Consider the following 13,661-nt stretch of genomic DNA (forward strand, 5'->3'; position numbering starts at 1 on the left):
CTTGGCTTTTGCGAGACTCTTAATCTGCCCTGACCCATTGAGCTGCCAGGGAAGGACGTCTACTACTGAAATCTTTCCTCCCCAGGTGGTAAGGGATGGGTTCCCACACCTCATATTCATTCTTGCTCCTAAACCCACTGGCTGATTCTCTAATTGAATAGTTTGCACACAGAGTAAATTTTTTTAATATTTTCAGTGCCTGCCTGGCTTTTCAGGCAGAGGATAATATCCCTTTGTGTGCTAATCGGCTTTCTGGGATCATCCACATTCTCCAGCTTCTCAAATGAAACTCGACCTGGGCCCTCTTGGGCAAATAGAATCCTGGAATTTGCATAAACGATTAAATCTGGCCTTTTAAATTGGGCCAGGGTGTTTCCCAGCTTGCTCAGTGCCCCCTCCTTGCGGTGGTGTGTGTGTGTGTGTGTGTGTGTGTGTGTGTGTGTGTGTGTGTGGTTCAGGGAAGAGCAGGACCTTTGTCCCCAAGGCTGTGGGCAGCAGGCACAAGGTAGTGAGAGCTTGGCTAGTGAAGAGCTCTGGCTTTACCGCTCAGTCCCAGCTCTGCCATTATTAACTGTAAAGCTTGGGGCAGGCTTCCTGAATTCTTACTGTCTCAGTCGTCTCATCCATAAAATGGAACTAATAGTTCTAAACTGTTAGGAGAATGAAACCTGGTAACGCAGGTAAAGCAATGAAAACAGTGTTTGAGCCAGAGTCAGCACTTGGTAGATAAAACAACAACAATGATAACTATTGTTTTCAAGGTGGAGGAGGCTGCAGGGGCCTGGAAACTCCACCTTGTGTCTTGGAGTTTGGTGGCGGGTTCCATGAAGGTAACCACCTTGTGCTATAGCAGAAGGAGGGAAGGAAGGGAAGGCTGCATTTATGAAAACAAACACAGGGCTGTGTGCCTTAGATGCTCTCTCACTTAACTTCCAGACATCTCCCTGAGGCTTTGGGCTTTGCAGGTGCCCCATCCCAGAGAAGGACACTACCTCAGACCCTGCTAGCTTGTACCAGGATCACAAGACCTGGAAGCAGCCAGCAGGAGTGACGAGCTTCTTACGTGCTAGCAGAAGAAAAGAACAGTGGATGTATTGATTATTCTATTTGGGCTTGGGCCCTATGCACATATCCTCTGCCTCCACTGCCTGAGGTGTTATTACCCTTTTTTGCAGATTAGAACAGTAAACTCAGAGGTGGTAAATGGCCTGGCAGAGGGCAGAGCAGGAGTGGGGCTGGGCTGCCTGCTGGGCTGGTGCTCCCTCCTGAGAGGCTGGAATTGCCCTGCTCTGCTGTGAGCTGTCTGTGTGACCTTGGGCAGGTCACTTCACTCATTTATACTGCAGCTTCTTTACCCATAAAGCACATCACAGGTGCCCTGCCTGCCTCTTAGAGCTGCCAGGAGTCTCAAATGAGGTAATGGATGTGAGAGGGCTTTATAAACTGGAAAGCTCTGTATAGCTGGAGGGGTTGTTACCATCACTCTATAAAACCTCCCCGGCACTGGAAGGAAAAAAGAAAAAAAAGAAAAAAAAAAAGAGGTTAGAGTGGGAGAGAGCCAAAGCATAAGAGACTCTTAAAAACTGAGAATAAACTGAGGGTTGATGGGGGGGGGGGGTGGGTGATGGGCATTGAGGAGGGCACCTGTTGGGATGAGAACTAGGTGTTGTATGGAAACCAATTTGACAATAAATTTCATATATTGAAAAAACAAAACAAAACAAAACAAAACAAAAAACCTCCCTGGCACAGCACATCTTGTATCTCCCTCCTGATGCCCTCGCGTGACTTTAGTGCTTTTAGAGTCTTCCAGATCGTCCTCTGGTCTCCTGGCACCAGAGAGGAAGGTCCTCCTGCCTCACTACAGACTCTCAGAGTGTGTGTGCTGGATTGCAGAGGCTTGAACTGGACCCAGGGCTTGATGGAATGAGCCCACCACATCTCCCCAGCTGACCATGGCTGGCCAGGGGGGAAGGGGGCTCTGCCCTCTCTCTCGGGCCTGCAACCCCCTCCCCAGTCTGGGGCTTTGCTGGGGCCTCATGGAGTGCCTCTGTGCTCCCCAAAGACCCCAGCCCCCCAGGTGGACGACTCCTATTATGCAGCTTCCTCGCCCAAGGCACTCAGACTTGCATTTTAAATTGAAGGCTGAGAAGAAACAACCTCCCACACGTTAAAGACTCCTTTTAAACTTGGTTCCCATAGCCTTTTCTTCTTGCCTCCCTTGTCCTCCTGAACCTGCGGCACAGACCTCCCCCCACCTCCCCCTTCTCAACGCAGCCACATCCAGTAGCTGGGAGCTCACCTAAACCTTCTAATTGGACTGTTTCCCTTTGGGGACTCCATCTGACGGCGCAGCTGTAAGAGACTGTAAACATTATCTTGTCGAACCTTGTCATTTCGCAGCTGAGAAATGAAGAGCAGAGCAGCGAACATTTATTCAAGGGCTCCTGGCTTGTTAGTTCCCTGCATTCTCGGGAGGATTTTGTTGGGACGTGGTGGGAAGGGTAGAAAGCAGTGGTAACAGAGGGTGTTCAGATTCTTCTGACAAGGTCGGGTTCACTGAGTGCAAGCCACGTTCCAAATGACCAGCGGGAGAAATGTAAGACTTGGCCATACTCCTCTCTTTATAGAATATTCTATGTACCACTACTACCCAGAGGCATGAGGCCTGGGTAAAATGATCTTGGGGGTTTACCTTTCCCTGACACTGTTTTGTGCTCATCTGCCAAATCCAGTTTCTAAGCTGGGGAGAGGTTCCTAGGTGTCTAGGTTCCTAGGTGCCTAGGTTCCTAGGTTCTAGGTGTCCTAGTGTCTAACATTTCTCAGGAAATGTTAAATGTTATTATCTGTTGTAGCATAAAGGAGTCAGCCTCATGACTTTCCGTTCTCCTACCTGCCCCAGTGATCGAAAAGACAAAGCAAATGAGATTACCTTCTCCTTGCCCAGAGACCATCTCTTGGCCTCCACTCCAGCGACCATATAACCACAAGCAATGTTATGCCATTTCTTTAAAACAGAGGGGAGACAGATCTTACTGGAGGAACGAAGAGTGGCTGTTCAAGCTCAGTGGTGAACTTGACAGTGAAACACATCCCAGAATCAAAGCCTTCTTTCTTGCTGCCTCCAGGTTGGAGTCTGTTTCCCTAGCCCAGTGTGGGGAAGGCAGAGGAAGTTTCCTTCAGCTTTTTGAAAAAAGGCTCAGGTCCTGCTGTGGCTTCCAATGAGGGAGCATAATGAAAGGTGACGTCTTGCAAACACCACCCTCCCCTCCCCCCCCTCCTCCCATAACCGTCAGCCCCCAGGTAGGATATGTGTGATATTCCTCAGGCACTCCTGGCTGTCTAAGAACAAAAGAAAGGAAAGAAAACAAATGGTTAACTGCTAGAGGTCACAGTCCTGCAGGACATGAATTTCCATCAGTTTACAAATATCTTAGTAAATTACGAGGAAAAGGCAATCTTATCGATAGCCTGATCTCCAGAAACCTATAGCCTCAACATCACACTCCCCTCCATAGTGATGTGGGAATGAAGGCAAGAAGGAAATGGCAGGTAAAATTAAATTTCCTTATAACCTGTAGCCCATTGACAAATACTTGAGGCACATACAGAGAGGAGCAGTTCTCCTTGAACCTGCTACTGTCTAACGTGAATGCTTTGCTAGAGGGGAAAACAACCTTAGCTTGACAATAGCAAGGCCTCCAGTGTCCTGTGAGTCTCCTTTAGCATATGAAAATCCCTTTGGAAACTTTTCCTTGTCTTTACCTCCCCCAACTCCATTGTATATCACCAGTCACTCTTCACAAACCCAGTGTAGCTCTTCCTGCCCATGGGTCCTGTCCCCATGCTTTAATAAAATCACCTTTTTTGCACCGAAGACATCTCAAGAGTTCTTTCGTGGCCGTCAGCTCTGAACCCCCACCACCACTCCAAAACCCCATCAGCCCCTACCACTCCAGGCCCCGAGTGGGCAATGCGGGAAACAGAGGAGGGTCTCCCCGCTGCCCCGCATCCCCACACTGGGGCTGTATGGGTACAGTCTGTCACAGGACCAGAGTCAGGGAGGAGGCCACCCTGGCAGGGTCAGTGATTGAACTCCATTCCAGTTGGCTCACTTATTTATAGGCAAAGCTGAGAGCTTTTAGGGACAGGTGCAATGGGAACTGTTGGTGACAGGTTCTGCCTCTCCCCTGTAGTCCCCAGTAATTCAGGGCTAGCCCCAAACTTGCCTACCTACAGAGTCCGACAGATACGGAGGATGGTCTAGCGAGTATCTACAACCAGGACATCCCCTACCTTTGCTTCCTTCATCTCTGAGCACCCATCTCATTCCCGCCCCCCCCCCCCCCAACCCCTGTCCCAAGGAGGCTCAGCAAAGTATTCCACCTACCCCCACAGTCCTCTTCCTTAGGGACTTCTGGCAAATGCATTCTCTCTAGCTTCTTACATCTTCAGAGACATTTTAATTCTTTATGGTTGGCATCTGGGGGCGTGGCCTGGCTGGTCCGCCCTTAATCCTGTTCAGACTACAGGTTTTTCACCTTGCTGGATCTGCTTGGGAGTTCTAACCTTTGTGCTGTGGCCCCTGACTCTTATTTTCCTCTCCTGAGACTGTTTCTAGCTCTAGTTTCTTTCAGCCTTCCTCTTCCTGTACCCATTTGGCTCTTCTTCCTGCTCTCTTGGCACTGGCTTCCGAAGGTACCAGGGGGGCTAGGATCTTTGCTTTCCTTTCTTTTTTTCTTTTCTTAATTTTTTTTTTTTTTTACATTTATTTATTTCTGAGAGACAGAGGGAGACAGAGTACAAGTGGGGGAGGGGCAGAGAGAGAAGGAGACACAGAATCCAAAGCAGGCTGCAGGCTCAGAGCTGTCAGCACAGGGGCTCGAACTCACAAACTGTGAGATCATGACATAAGGCAAAGTCGGACACTTAACGGACTGAGCCACCCAGGCGCCCCAGGATCTTTGCTTTTCTATTCAGATTGTTTTTTTTCCCTGCCACTAGGTACCCTGTTTATCCAGAGCACATCTCTGGCCATGACGGAGTCCTGGGCAGCTGGCTTCCCTAGGGTTGGTGCTCTGCTGCCCCCTGGGGGCACACATTCTACAGGCCGATATGGGAGACCTGTAGTTTCCACATCTAGTATAAACCAAAGGAAAGCTCTGAAGTCAACATTCTTCTTTATACACTTCTCTTTCCTCCCTCCACACCGCCCTCCTCCCCACCCCCCCCATCTTCTGCTGCTGCTTCTAAGCCCACAGATGTTTTCTCCCGCTGCACAAGCCCTCTGCAGAAGCCAGGTGAGAGTGCCATGACTTTCCTTCTAGCTCAGAGATGGGGCCTGTGGATAGAAGGCGGGTTCCTTCCAAGCTGCCAGATCCTTTTGTCTAGGGAGAAGGCAATCATTGTAGACTCGCTCCAGCCTGGGCTCTGCTAGAACAAACACACATGTGCATATTAACACCCACATGCCAAAAATTCAATTTCGGCAAACAACCAGACCCTGCTAATTAAAATGTTTAATCCACTTAAATGAATGCAACAATTAACTTAGCCAGACCATAATTGTGTGATTTGAATACTCGTCCTTTTCATTCCCTTCTAGTTGGCGGGAAGACTCCTTTCCTGGGTGGGGTCCAAACCTTGTGATCTTTGAAATGAATTTCATTGCCCAGCTTCTCTCTACCTGTCATCTCACCTGATGAGACTGGCCCCTGCTTTCAGGAAACTTGGGCCTAGTGGATTACTTCTGTTTCAAACCATGCTGATGGAGAGACATATCAGGTCAGATTTCTCCTCTCCCTCTCTACAGGTGCCTCTCCCTGAATTTCTGCCTGGGATGGGAAGGTTTGGGGCTATGGTTGTCTCTGTTGTTCCCATTCTGCTCCATCCAAAGACTGTCATGTTAGCTCCTTTACCATCAGGGCCAGACAGAGAGAGAGAGAGAGAGAGAGAGAGAGAGAGAGTCAAAGAGACAAGGAGAGAATAGGGATTGAGATACAGAGAAAGAGAGAAGAAAATCTTCTGCTCACACAATTTGAGAATATGAAAGATAATCATCAGAGACATAGTCTCCCATCACTGGAGTGCAGACCTAAGAGCTCCCGCCTGCCCCTGGTCTGTTCTTCACCTCCTGACTCTCATCGTGAAACATTTATTGAGTGTGTCCATGCAAAGCTCCGAGGTGGTCACTGGAGAGAGATAAAACAGAAGCATAAATAAGTAAAAGTAAACAGAATGGGAGCCATGGGAGAGGTACGTGAAACTGTTGCTGTGGCTCCAGAATGGCCGCATGCAATGGCGTGGGGGTGGTGGTGCAGAGCCAGACAGAAGCAGAGGCTGGGGCACTTGAAGCGGTGATTGCATAGCAAGAGCACTGTTTTTACTGAGATTCCGGGGGGCAGATCCAGGTTTTGGGGAGCTCGAAGCTTTTTAATGTACAGGGAGATTATTTAAAGAAAAAAAAGCCCCAAAATTGTGAATAAGGAATTAGGCATGAAATCAAATATTTATTTCAAATAAGAAAACAGATCATAACAAATTATATATTTTAAAAGCTGAAAGTACCACAAACATCACAAAATCCCGAGAAATAACGGACTTAAGGGGGTTAGCTGCCCGGCACACCGCTTGTGGCACTTTCTCCACACATTTTTTGGGGTTGCATCCTCTTTGATGCTTCTTCATATGACAACAGTTCTGGAGTGCCGGTTTCCAAAGAGAGAATTAGAAAGAGAAGTCTTTCTTCTGGCACCGGTGATCAGAATTTGGTTTTTATAACTGATAGTCGGGAGTCATAAAACATGAGGCTTGCCCCCTTCCCCCCCTCCCCCCCCATTCTGGGTTCATGCTACAGTTGTGTACTGGACAACTTTGGAATTGTGGTACATTCAGTGCAAGGAGCCACTGGCAAGTTCAGCACACATCCAACCTCTCGCTCTGCACTCTGTGTTCTGGTGCTGTGACTTGGCACGGGAGGGGGGGGCGCGGGGCAGGGGTGGAAAGCTTACTCAGATAACTAAATGTAAAACGGTGAGCTAGGTCAATATAAGTAATCCACCTAAAAGCTTTCCCAGTTCAACCTGGCCTGAGCTGGATTCCTAAGTGCCCATGGCACTCTGGCACCACTGTCCCGAAGGGAAGTGTGATGGAGGGAGCCTGGGACGGAAAGAGAAAGCTGGTTGGACCGGTCCATGTTCAAATGTATTTTTAAAAAGTCTCACAAAAACATAAGAACATGTGAATGCATTGCCAGGGCCTCTCCTGGAACCTCCAGGGGGTCTGAGAAGTAAGGGGCCTTGATGCATAAGGCTGCATTGTATTATCATCAATTTATCTCTGCTTAGATTATAAACTTATTTGGGAAGGTGATGGAAATTGCTGGAGAGGTGAATCTCTCTCTGTTTACCCCTTATAGCAGGAGAGAGAGAGTTGCACAGTAAGTAAGGGTATACATTTTGGAGTCAGTGGTTCTGGGTGCAAATCCTGGTTCTGCAATTTAGGAGTTCTGGGACTTTGGGCAAACCACCCAAACCCCAGCTTTCTCATCTGTAAAAAAGGGGGTAATAATAGAATTGACATGATGGATAAATGTGAGCGCATGTAAAGCATGTAACAACAATCGAGAACTGCTGGCTGGTTTTTATTTTCCAGCTCCTGGGGTGGCAGAGCGAGGGTGGAGGGGGGCCATCTCATCAAGGAGGGGCATATGACTTTGGCCTTCAAGTTCTAGGACGTAAATACCCGAAATGGGGATGTGCATTACCGTGCAGATGGGTCCAGTTTAGCTGGAGTCCAGGTGCCAGAAGGAAAATTTGATATGAGTTTAACAAGGTAGTTTGGGGCCGAGAAGGGCCATAGATGCTAGACTTTATTTCCCACGATTTGACACGATCAGATCTCTGATTTTGAAACACGATGCCCATGGCATGGGAGAAGACAGCTGAGGAGAGGGGATGCGTGGAGTATGAGACCTGTTCGAAATTATCGAGACAGTCCAGGCTGGATGTCAGGGACTGAAACTGGGCGGTGTCAGAGGTTTGCACACACAGACATGCAGCCACACCGGCACGTGAACATGCATTTAGAATAACAGGCTCCACGCTGATGGCATAGTTAGCCGGCATCACTCTGAATTGTTTATCCAGCTCTCTGCTGGGGCTTGACAAATAGGAGACCAGACCGGCAGAGCTTTTGTGCCGGCTGGCGCCAGGACGAAGCTAAACCCTTCCAGGCGTGCTCCTCACCCTCGCGTGACAGCATCCTGCTCCCTGGGGCCTGAAGGGTCACTCCCAGCGCCAGCTGCAGCTGGCTGACTTGTCTTCACATCTGAGTAGGCTCTTTCTGGGAGCTGGTGGGAGCTGCCAGCAAGTGCTGGCCTCCAGCAGGCTGATGGGCAGTGCAATTTATTTTATGCTGAAATGACATCGGGACAGCAACGCCTGTTGCAGAAGACAATTTGGGTTCTGTAATTGCTAGCCTGGAGGCAGGGAGAGAGGTCCCCCTTTCCTCTCAACACCTGCCAGAGTGGCAGAGATGGCATCAACACGCCCTTTTGGAAAAAGAGACTCAGAGCCCCCTCTCCGATCTGCCCACCTGGAGCCTCAGCCCACAATCTTGTGTGGTGGCTCTTCTGTGTCAGGCAGGAGCCAGAGATGACGTGATTAGGGGCCCAAAGCATTAGCCAGCCTCAATATGGCATTTTGCCCAAAGGTTTCTACCTCGTTTGGATCCAGTACTGTTCTGGAAGTCTCTGCCCATTGATTCAGAAGATTGTTGCAAAACCAATAAATCATTAATGGTCATTCGTATACATCCATTTTCAAAATACAGAAAATGGAGGCACAGATTGCTTCAGATCAGGCAAAATGGAACTTACGGTCCCCTATTATAGATTATATTTCTCAGGAGAAGCCTGCCCCCTTTCATTTGCCTATATTTGTATCTTCATCCCAGTTGCATGGTGCCTAATACAGTTTTTGGCACATCAATTAGTGTTAATTCGTTGACTGCTTGAATTCTGAGATGAATAATAATTTGAGCCAGGTAATGAATTTCTATTATTTTATTAGGGGAAGGAGGAGGGAAGACCAGTATATGTCTTCATTCATTCACTCATTCATCCCACAAATATTTACTGAGTGCTTACTGTGTCCTAGGCACCATACTACTACGTGCAGGAGGTAGAACAGCAAACAGGCTACAGCTCCCGCCTCAAGGAGCTACGGTTTCACGGGAGATAGATAAGTACTTCATACAGTACCTGAGGGGAAGTACCTGGTGCTATGGGAACACATCCCAGGGGCACTTAACCCACACAAAGGGTGCCCAGGGTGGTGGTCAGGGAAGGTTTATCAGAGGTGTTGATGTCTCAGCTGGGACCTGAGAGAAGTGTGGGAGTTAGTCAGGTGAACAGGAGGTGGAGAGATATAGGTGAGTCCAGTCCATGGCCCAGGACACCATGGAGCTTCTGGTCTAGAGGAAGAGTTGGCCAAGGAGAAAAGGTAATTGCAATAGTGTGTAAGTCTTGGGCTTGGGGGGAAGACTGTTCAAGGGAGCTTTTACCAATTAAGTATTTCTGGAGACAAACAACTGGACTGACTCCAGGCAGCTCAAGATGAAGGCCATTATGGTTTCTCACAGAATCAGTGGGAAACCTGAACAACCAGGGCAGTTCCAGGGTGCTCACCAGTAGAGCCTCCTTGATCTTATCTGCAGGACAATGAGTGCCATGAGCTCCAAATGCCTGGTCTCTGTGTGTTCAAGTCTTCAACTTCCCAGGAGGAAGACTCTGATTGGCCAGATTGGGTCAGGTGTCTCTACCTGTGGACCAATTAGGCATGGGCAAGGAAGGGGAGTATGTGTGGACATGGTCAATCCTACTATGACCCTGTGAAGCCTACCTTCAGCTCTGTGCTTTTGTTTTGTTCTGTTTTTAGAGTGCAAACAGGAAGAACAGGCATTTCACTAAGAGCAGGTGCAGCAGGGACATAGGAAATTAGGAAAGGCTTCCTGATGTCTTCACTTTAGTGGGCCGGGAAAGGTCTGGTATTTATTTGGGTTTCTTTTTTTCCATGCCGCCCAACCCTCCCCATGATGGATTTCACACATTCAGCTCTAGCATTGCTAGACTTCGGTATGTCCTTCAGTGTCTCTGACAAACTCTGGGAATCTGGAGTCCTGAGAATTTTCCAGGGCTATGATTTAAGGGGTCGGGGGGAGAGAGAACAGTATTTTGGAAGTGTGGGGCAGTGGAGAAACTCTGTAGACATCTGTGGAGAGGGGGTATAGAGAAATGTGCTACTTACCTAAGTCTAATTTGGGTTTGTCCAAGTGAATAATTTCTCAGGCAGCCAGGAGGAGCCATAAGCCCCGTGAGACCAGGGCTGCTCAGAATTCAAGCTGTAGTTCTGACAGCTTCAAATTGGAATCAAGCTCGGTGTTGGGGCCTATGAGGTCCTTCCCTTGCTTCACTTTATCCTCCAGGCCTATGGCAGAATTCCCAGAGGCTGAGAACATTGCTCTGCTGTGTCTTTGCAGATTCATGAAAGAGGAAGCTGAGTATTTAGCCATCACCCCTCTTCACTTGCTTATCAGGCAAATGGCTTGTTACCCACTGGCCTAGAGAGTGAGAAGTTGGGCTTGGACAAACATCTCTGCTTGGACAGGACATTTTCCAGCCCCTTCTTTGCGCCCCTGGGTGCTCTTTGCCAATTGAGTGGGCAACTGCTCTTGGCCTCTTGAAATACTAGACAACCAAATCTAGAAGGCTTCTCAAGTATCTGTTAGGGGATCCTTTAATTTTATAGAAAAGAAAGTTGTGCCCAGAGAGGGAGTGAGACTTGTCCAAAGCCAGTCAGCTAATTTGTGACAGAAGTGGCACCAGAACTAAGACCTCTCAAAGCCACTGAGTCACCACTTACATTGCTTCTCACATCTCGGCTTTCTGTGGGAGGACTGAACGTGCTGGGACCCCAGAACCAGCTTCCTGTCTTTCTGCTCCCTTCCATAAGGGTCAGAGTTGTTCTCAAGCTGGCTTCAGGCATAAGAAATAACTCTTGAACTTCTCTTTCTTTCATAAAGCATTTTTTTTTGCCTTGGATAAGGAAATCCTGGGTCAAAGAGACCCAGACTTTGCTAAAAAGGAGTCACTTGATTCAAGGACTTGCTTCCTATAGCTTAATCACAAATTTAAGGAGCCCCTAGTCCTAGGCTCTGATTGGTTCCGAGGACAAGTACCCTGTTAGCAGAAGGCTCCTCATCATGTCTGAACCACAGAAGAGAGCAAGAGGAACCGGACTGAGGGTATTGAAGCACTTGTCAGCTTGCAGACCTTGTGCTCTGGACAATTTTATATGGACAGGGTGGTGACAGCAGTGGTCCGAACTCCTGGAGATCTCCCAGGCATCCAGGGATGCTGGGATCTCTTCAAGGCCAGTGGCTTTGCCTGCCTTTCAGAGCCTCCAGATGAGAGACGATCTGAGTCTATCAACTTTTCCCTTTCCTTTCAGGGAGAGCTTCTTCAGGACTTGAAATGCCAATGTCACAACTCCAGGGACAAGGATTTTATCACTTCTTTAGAGAGTAGTATGATATATATATACTTCTGGTAGGGGAGAAGGGGGAATGATCAGAAGGAGAGAGATAAGCATTTTGAAACTCTTTTAGATGGTGAATTTTGTGAGTATGCACGTATGTGTGCACCTGTGTCTGTGTGTGTGCACGTGTGTGTGCTTACTCCCAGGCAGCTCATGATGAACAGCAGCCTTCAGTATCCAGAGCTGTACCTTGTTTAATCTTCTCTGGTAGACTCTGGGTATTTGGTAAACAGAGCACCTCTCAGGCATGGTGATAATCCCCACTTGAGGGCCAGACCGTGTGTCTCTTTGTCGTAACAAATGACAATGATTTACTAGAGGCAAAAATGACAAAATCCAATTCTTCCTGAAAATGATAATAGCTCACAGTTAGTGGTAAGTGCTCTTTGGTGGGCACTCTTGCAAGCTCTTGACACATTGAGGATTAACTCATTTAATCCTCATAACCACTCTGTGTAGATAATTTCGTTTTCCTCATTGCATGAATTGTGAAGAAACCGAGGCATTAAGAGGTTAAACAACTTGTCCAAGTCATGCTGGTGGCAAGAGGTGGAGCCAGGAATTAAATTCTGCTGTCTGGCTCCGGGTCCTGGCTCTTAACTGCCATGTGATATTACTACTAACTACTACTAATACTTCTCCTTCTTTTCTCCCCCTCCTCCTCCTCCACCTTCTTCTTCGTCTTTGTCTTCTCCTTCTTGTCTTTCTTCTTTTCTTTCTCTCTCTCCTTCTTTTTTTTGATACTTCTTCTAAAGGCCCGTGTCTGAATGACTCCTCTGATACCTACTGCCAAAGCATCTGAAAGCTGTGGGGTTAACTCAGTATCCACTGGGGTTGGCTGTGTCAGGGAGAAGACTGACCTAGATACATCCTCAAACCACCATCCGACTCTGTAGTTTCTATAAGGTTTGGCCACTCTTGCTGGCTACCCACTTGCGTCGCCCAAAGTCTGTAAAATACAGGTCATCCTTATTGGCAGATAGGTCATGGCTAATTCAGTTCTGGTTTTCTTCCACACCACCCCTCACTGTGCAGTTGTCCAGGGAATGCTGAGCAGCCTCCAGCGATGGGGACCTTACTGTCCCACAGAGCAGCTCTCTGCATCTTTGGATAATCGTGACTGTTGAAAGTTAGGGCTGAAATCTGCCTTCCTATAGCCTTCTGTCCACTGGTGGAACAGATTTGGGCCCTCAACCATAACCATTTAAATATTTGGAGGAAACCTTTACCTACACCCAGAATCTTCTCTTTCTCAGGTGGCACCTTCTCAGTTCCTCCTGTGACAGAACTTCAGGACCAACCTAGCCCTCAATAGCTTTGTCCACATTCCTGTTAATGAATCACTGAGATGTGGCCTAATAAGAACAAAGCATAGCGGGGCAATCCCTTCCTTCCTTGCAGAGATTCTATTAATGAAGCTTCAGGTGACTCACTCTAGACAAACCTCATCCCAGCCTACTTAAAGGGCTTATGACTGATAATCTCAGGCATCAGAGGAAGTATTTGCAACTTCACACAGGAATCATTTGAAGATATTTAAAAAATACTAGAAACTCTTATTTAGTTGCTCTCATATGCTGCTTAGGTATTAGAATTTTTTAAAAATTCTCCAGGTATTTCTAATGTATGGCCGAGGTTGAAAATCACTGGTCGTACTAAGACCAAGCTGGAATGCACTTTTTAAAAAAAAATTTTTTTAATGTTTTTATTTATTTTTGAAGGAGAGAGAGACAAAGCATGAGCAGGGGAGGAGCAGAGAAAGAGGGAGACACAGAATCTGAAGCAGGCTCTAGGCTCTAAGCTGTCAGCACAGAGCCCAATGTGGGGCTCGAACTCACAAACTGTGAGATCATGACCTGAGCCGAAGTGGGACGCCTAACCGACTGAGCCACCCAGGTGCCCCTGGAATGTACTTTTTATAAGAGTAGGTACTTGGTCTCTCTGGTTCCCTTCTATATTCCCAGCAACAACAAATGTGCCTGGCACATAGGAGATCTTGCTCAGAAAGCATTTGTTGATGAATGAATGAGTCCTTTGCACATTGCTGAGTGTTTAGTTATCATT

Source organism: Prionailurus viverrinus, chromosome C1 (genome assembly GCF_022837055.1).
Source record: "Prionailurus viverrinus isolate Anna chromosome C1, UM_Priviv_1.0, whole genome shotgun sequence".
Taxonomy (NCBI): domain Eukaryota; kingdom Metazoa; phylum Chordata; class Mammalia; order Carnivora; family Felidae; genus Prionailurus; species Prionailurus viverrinus.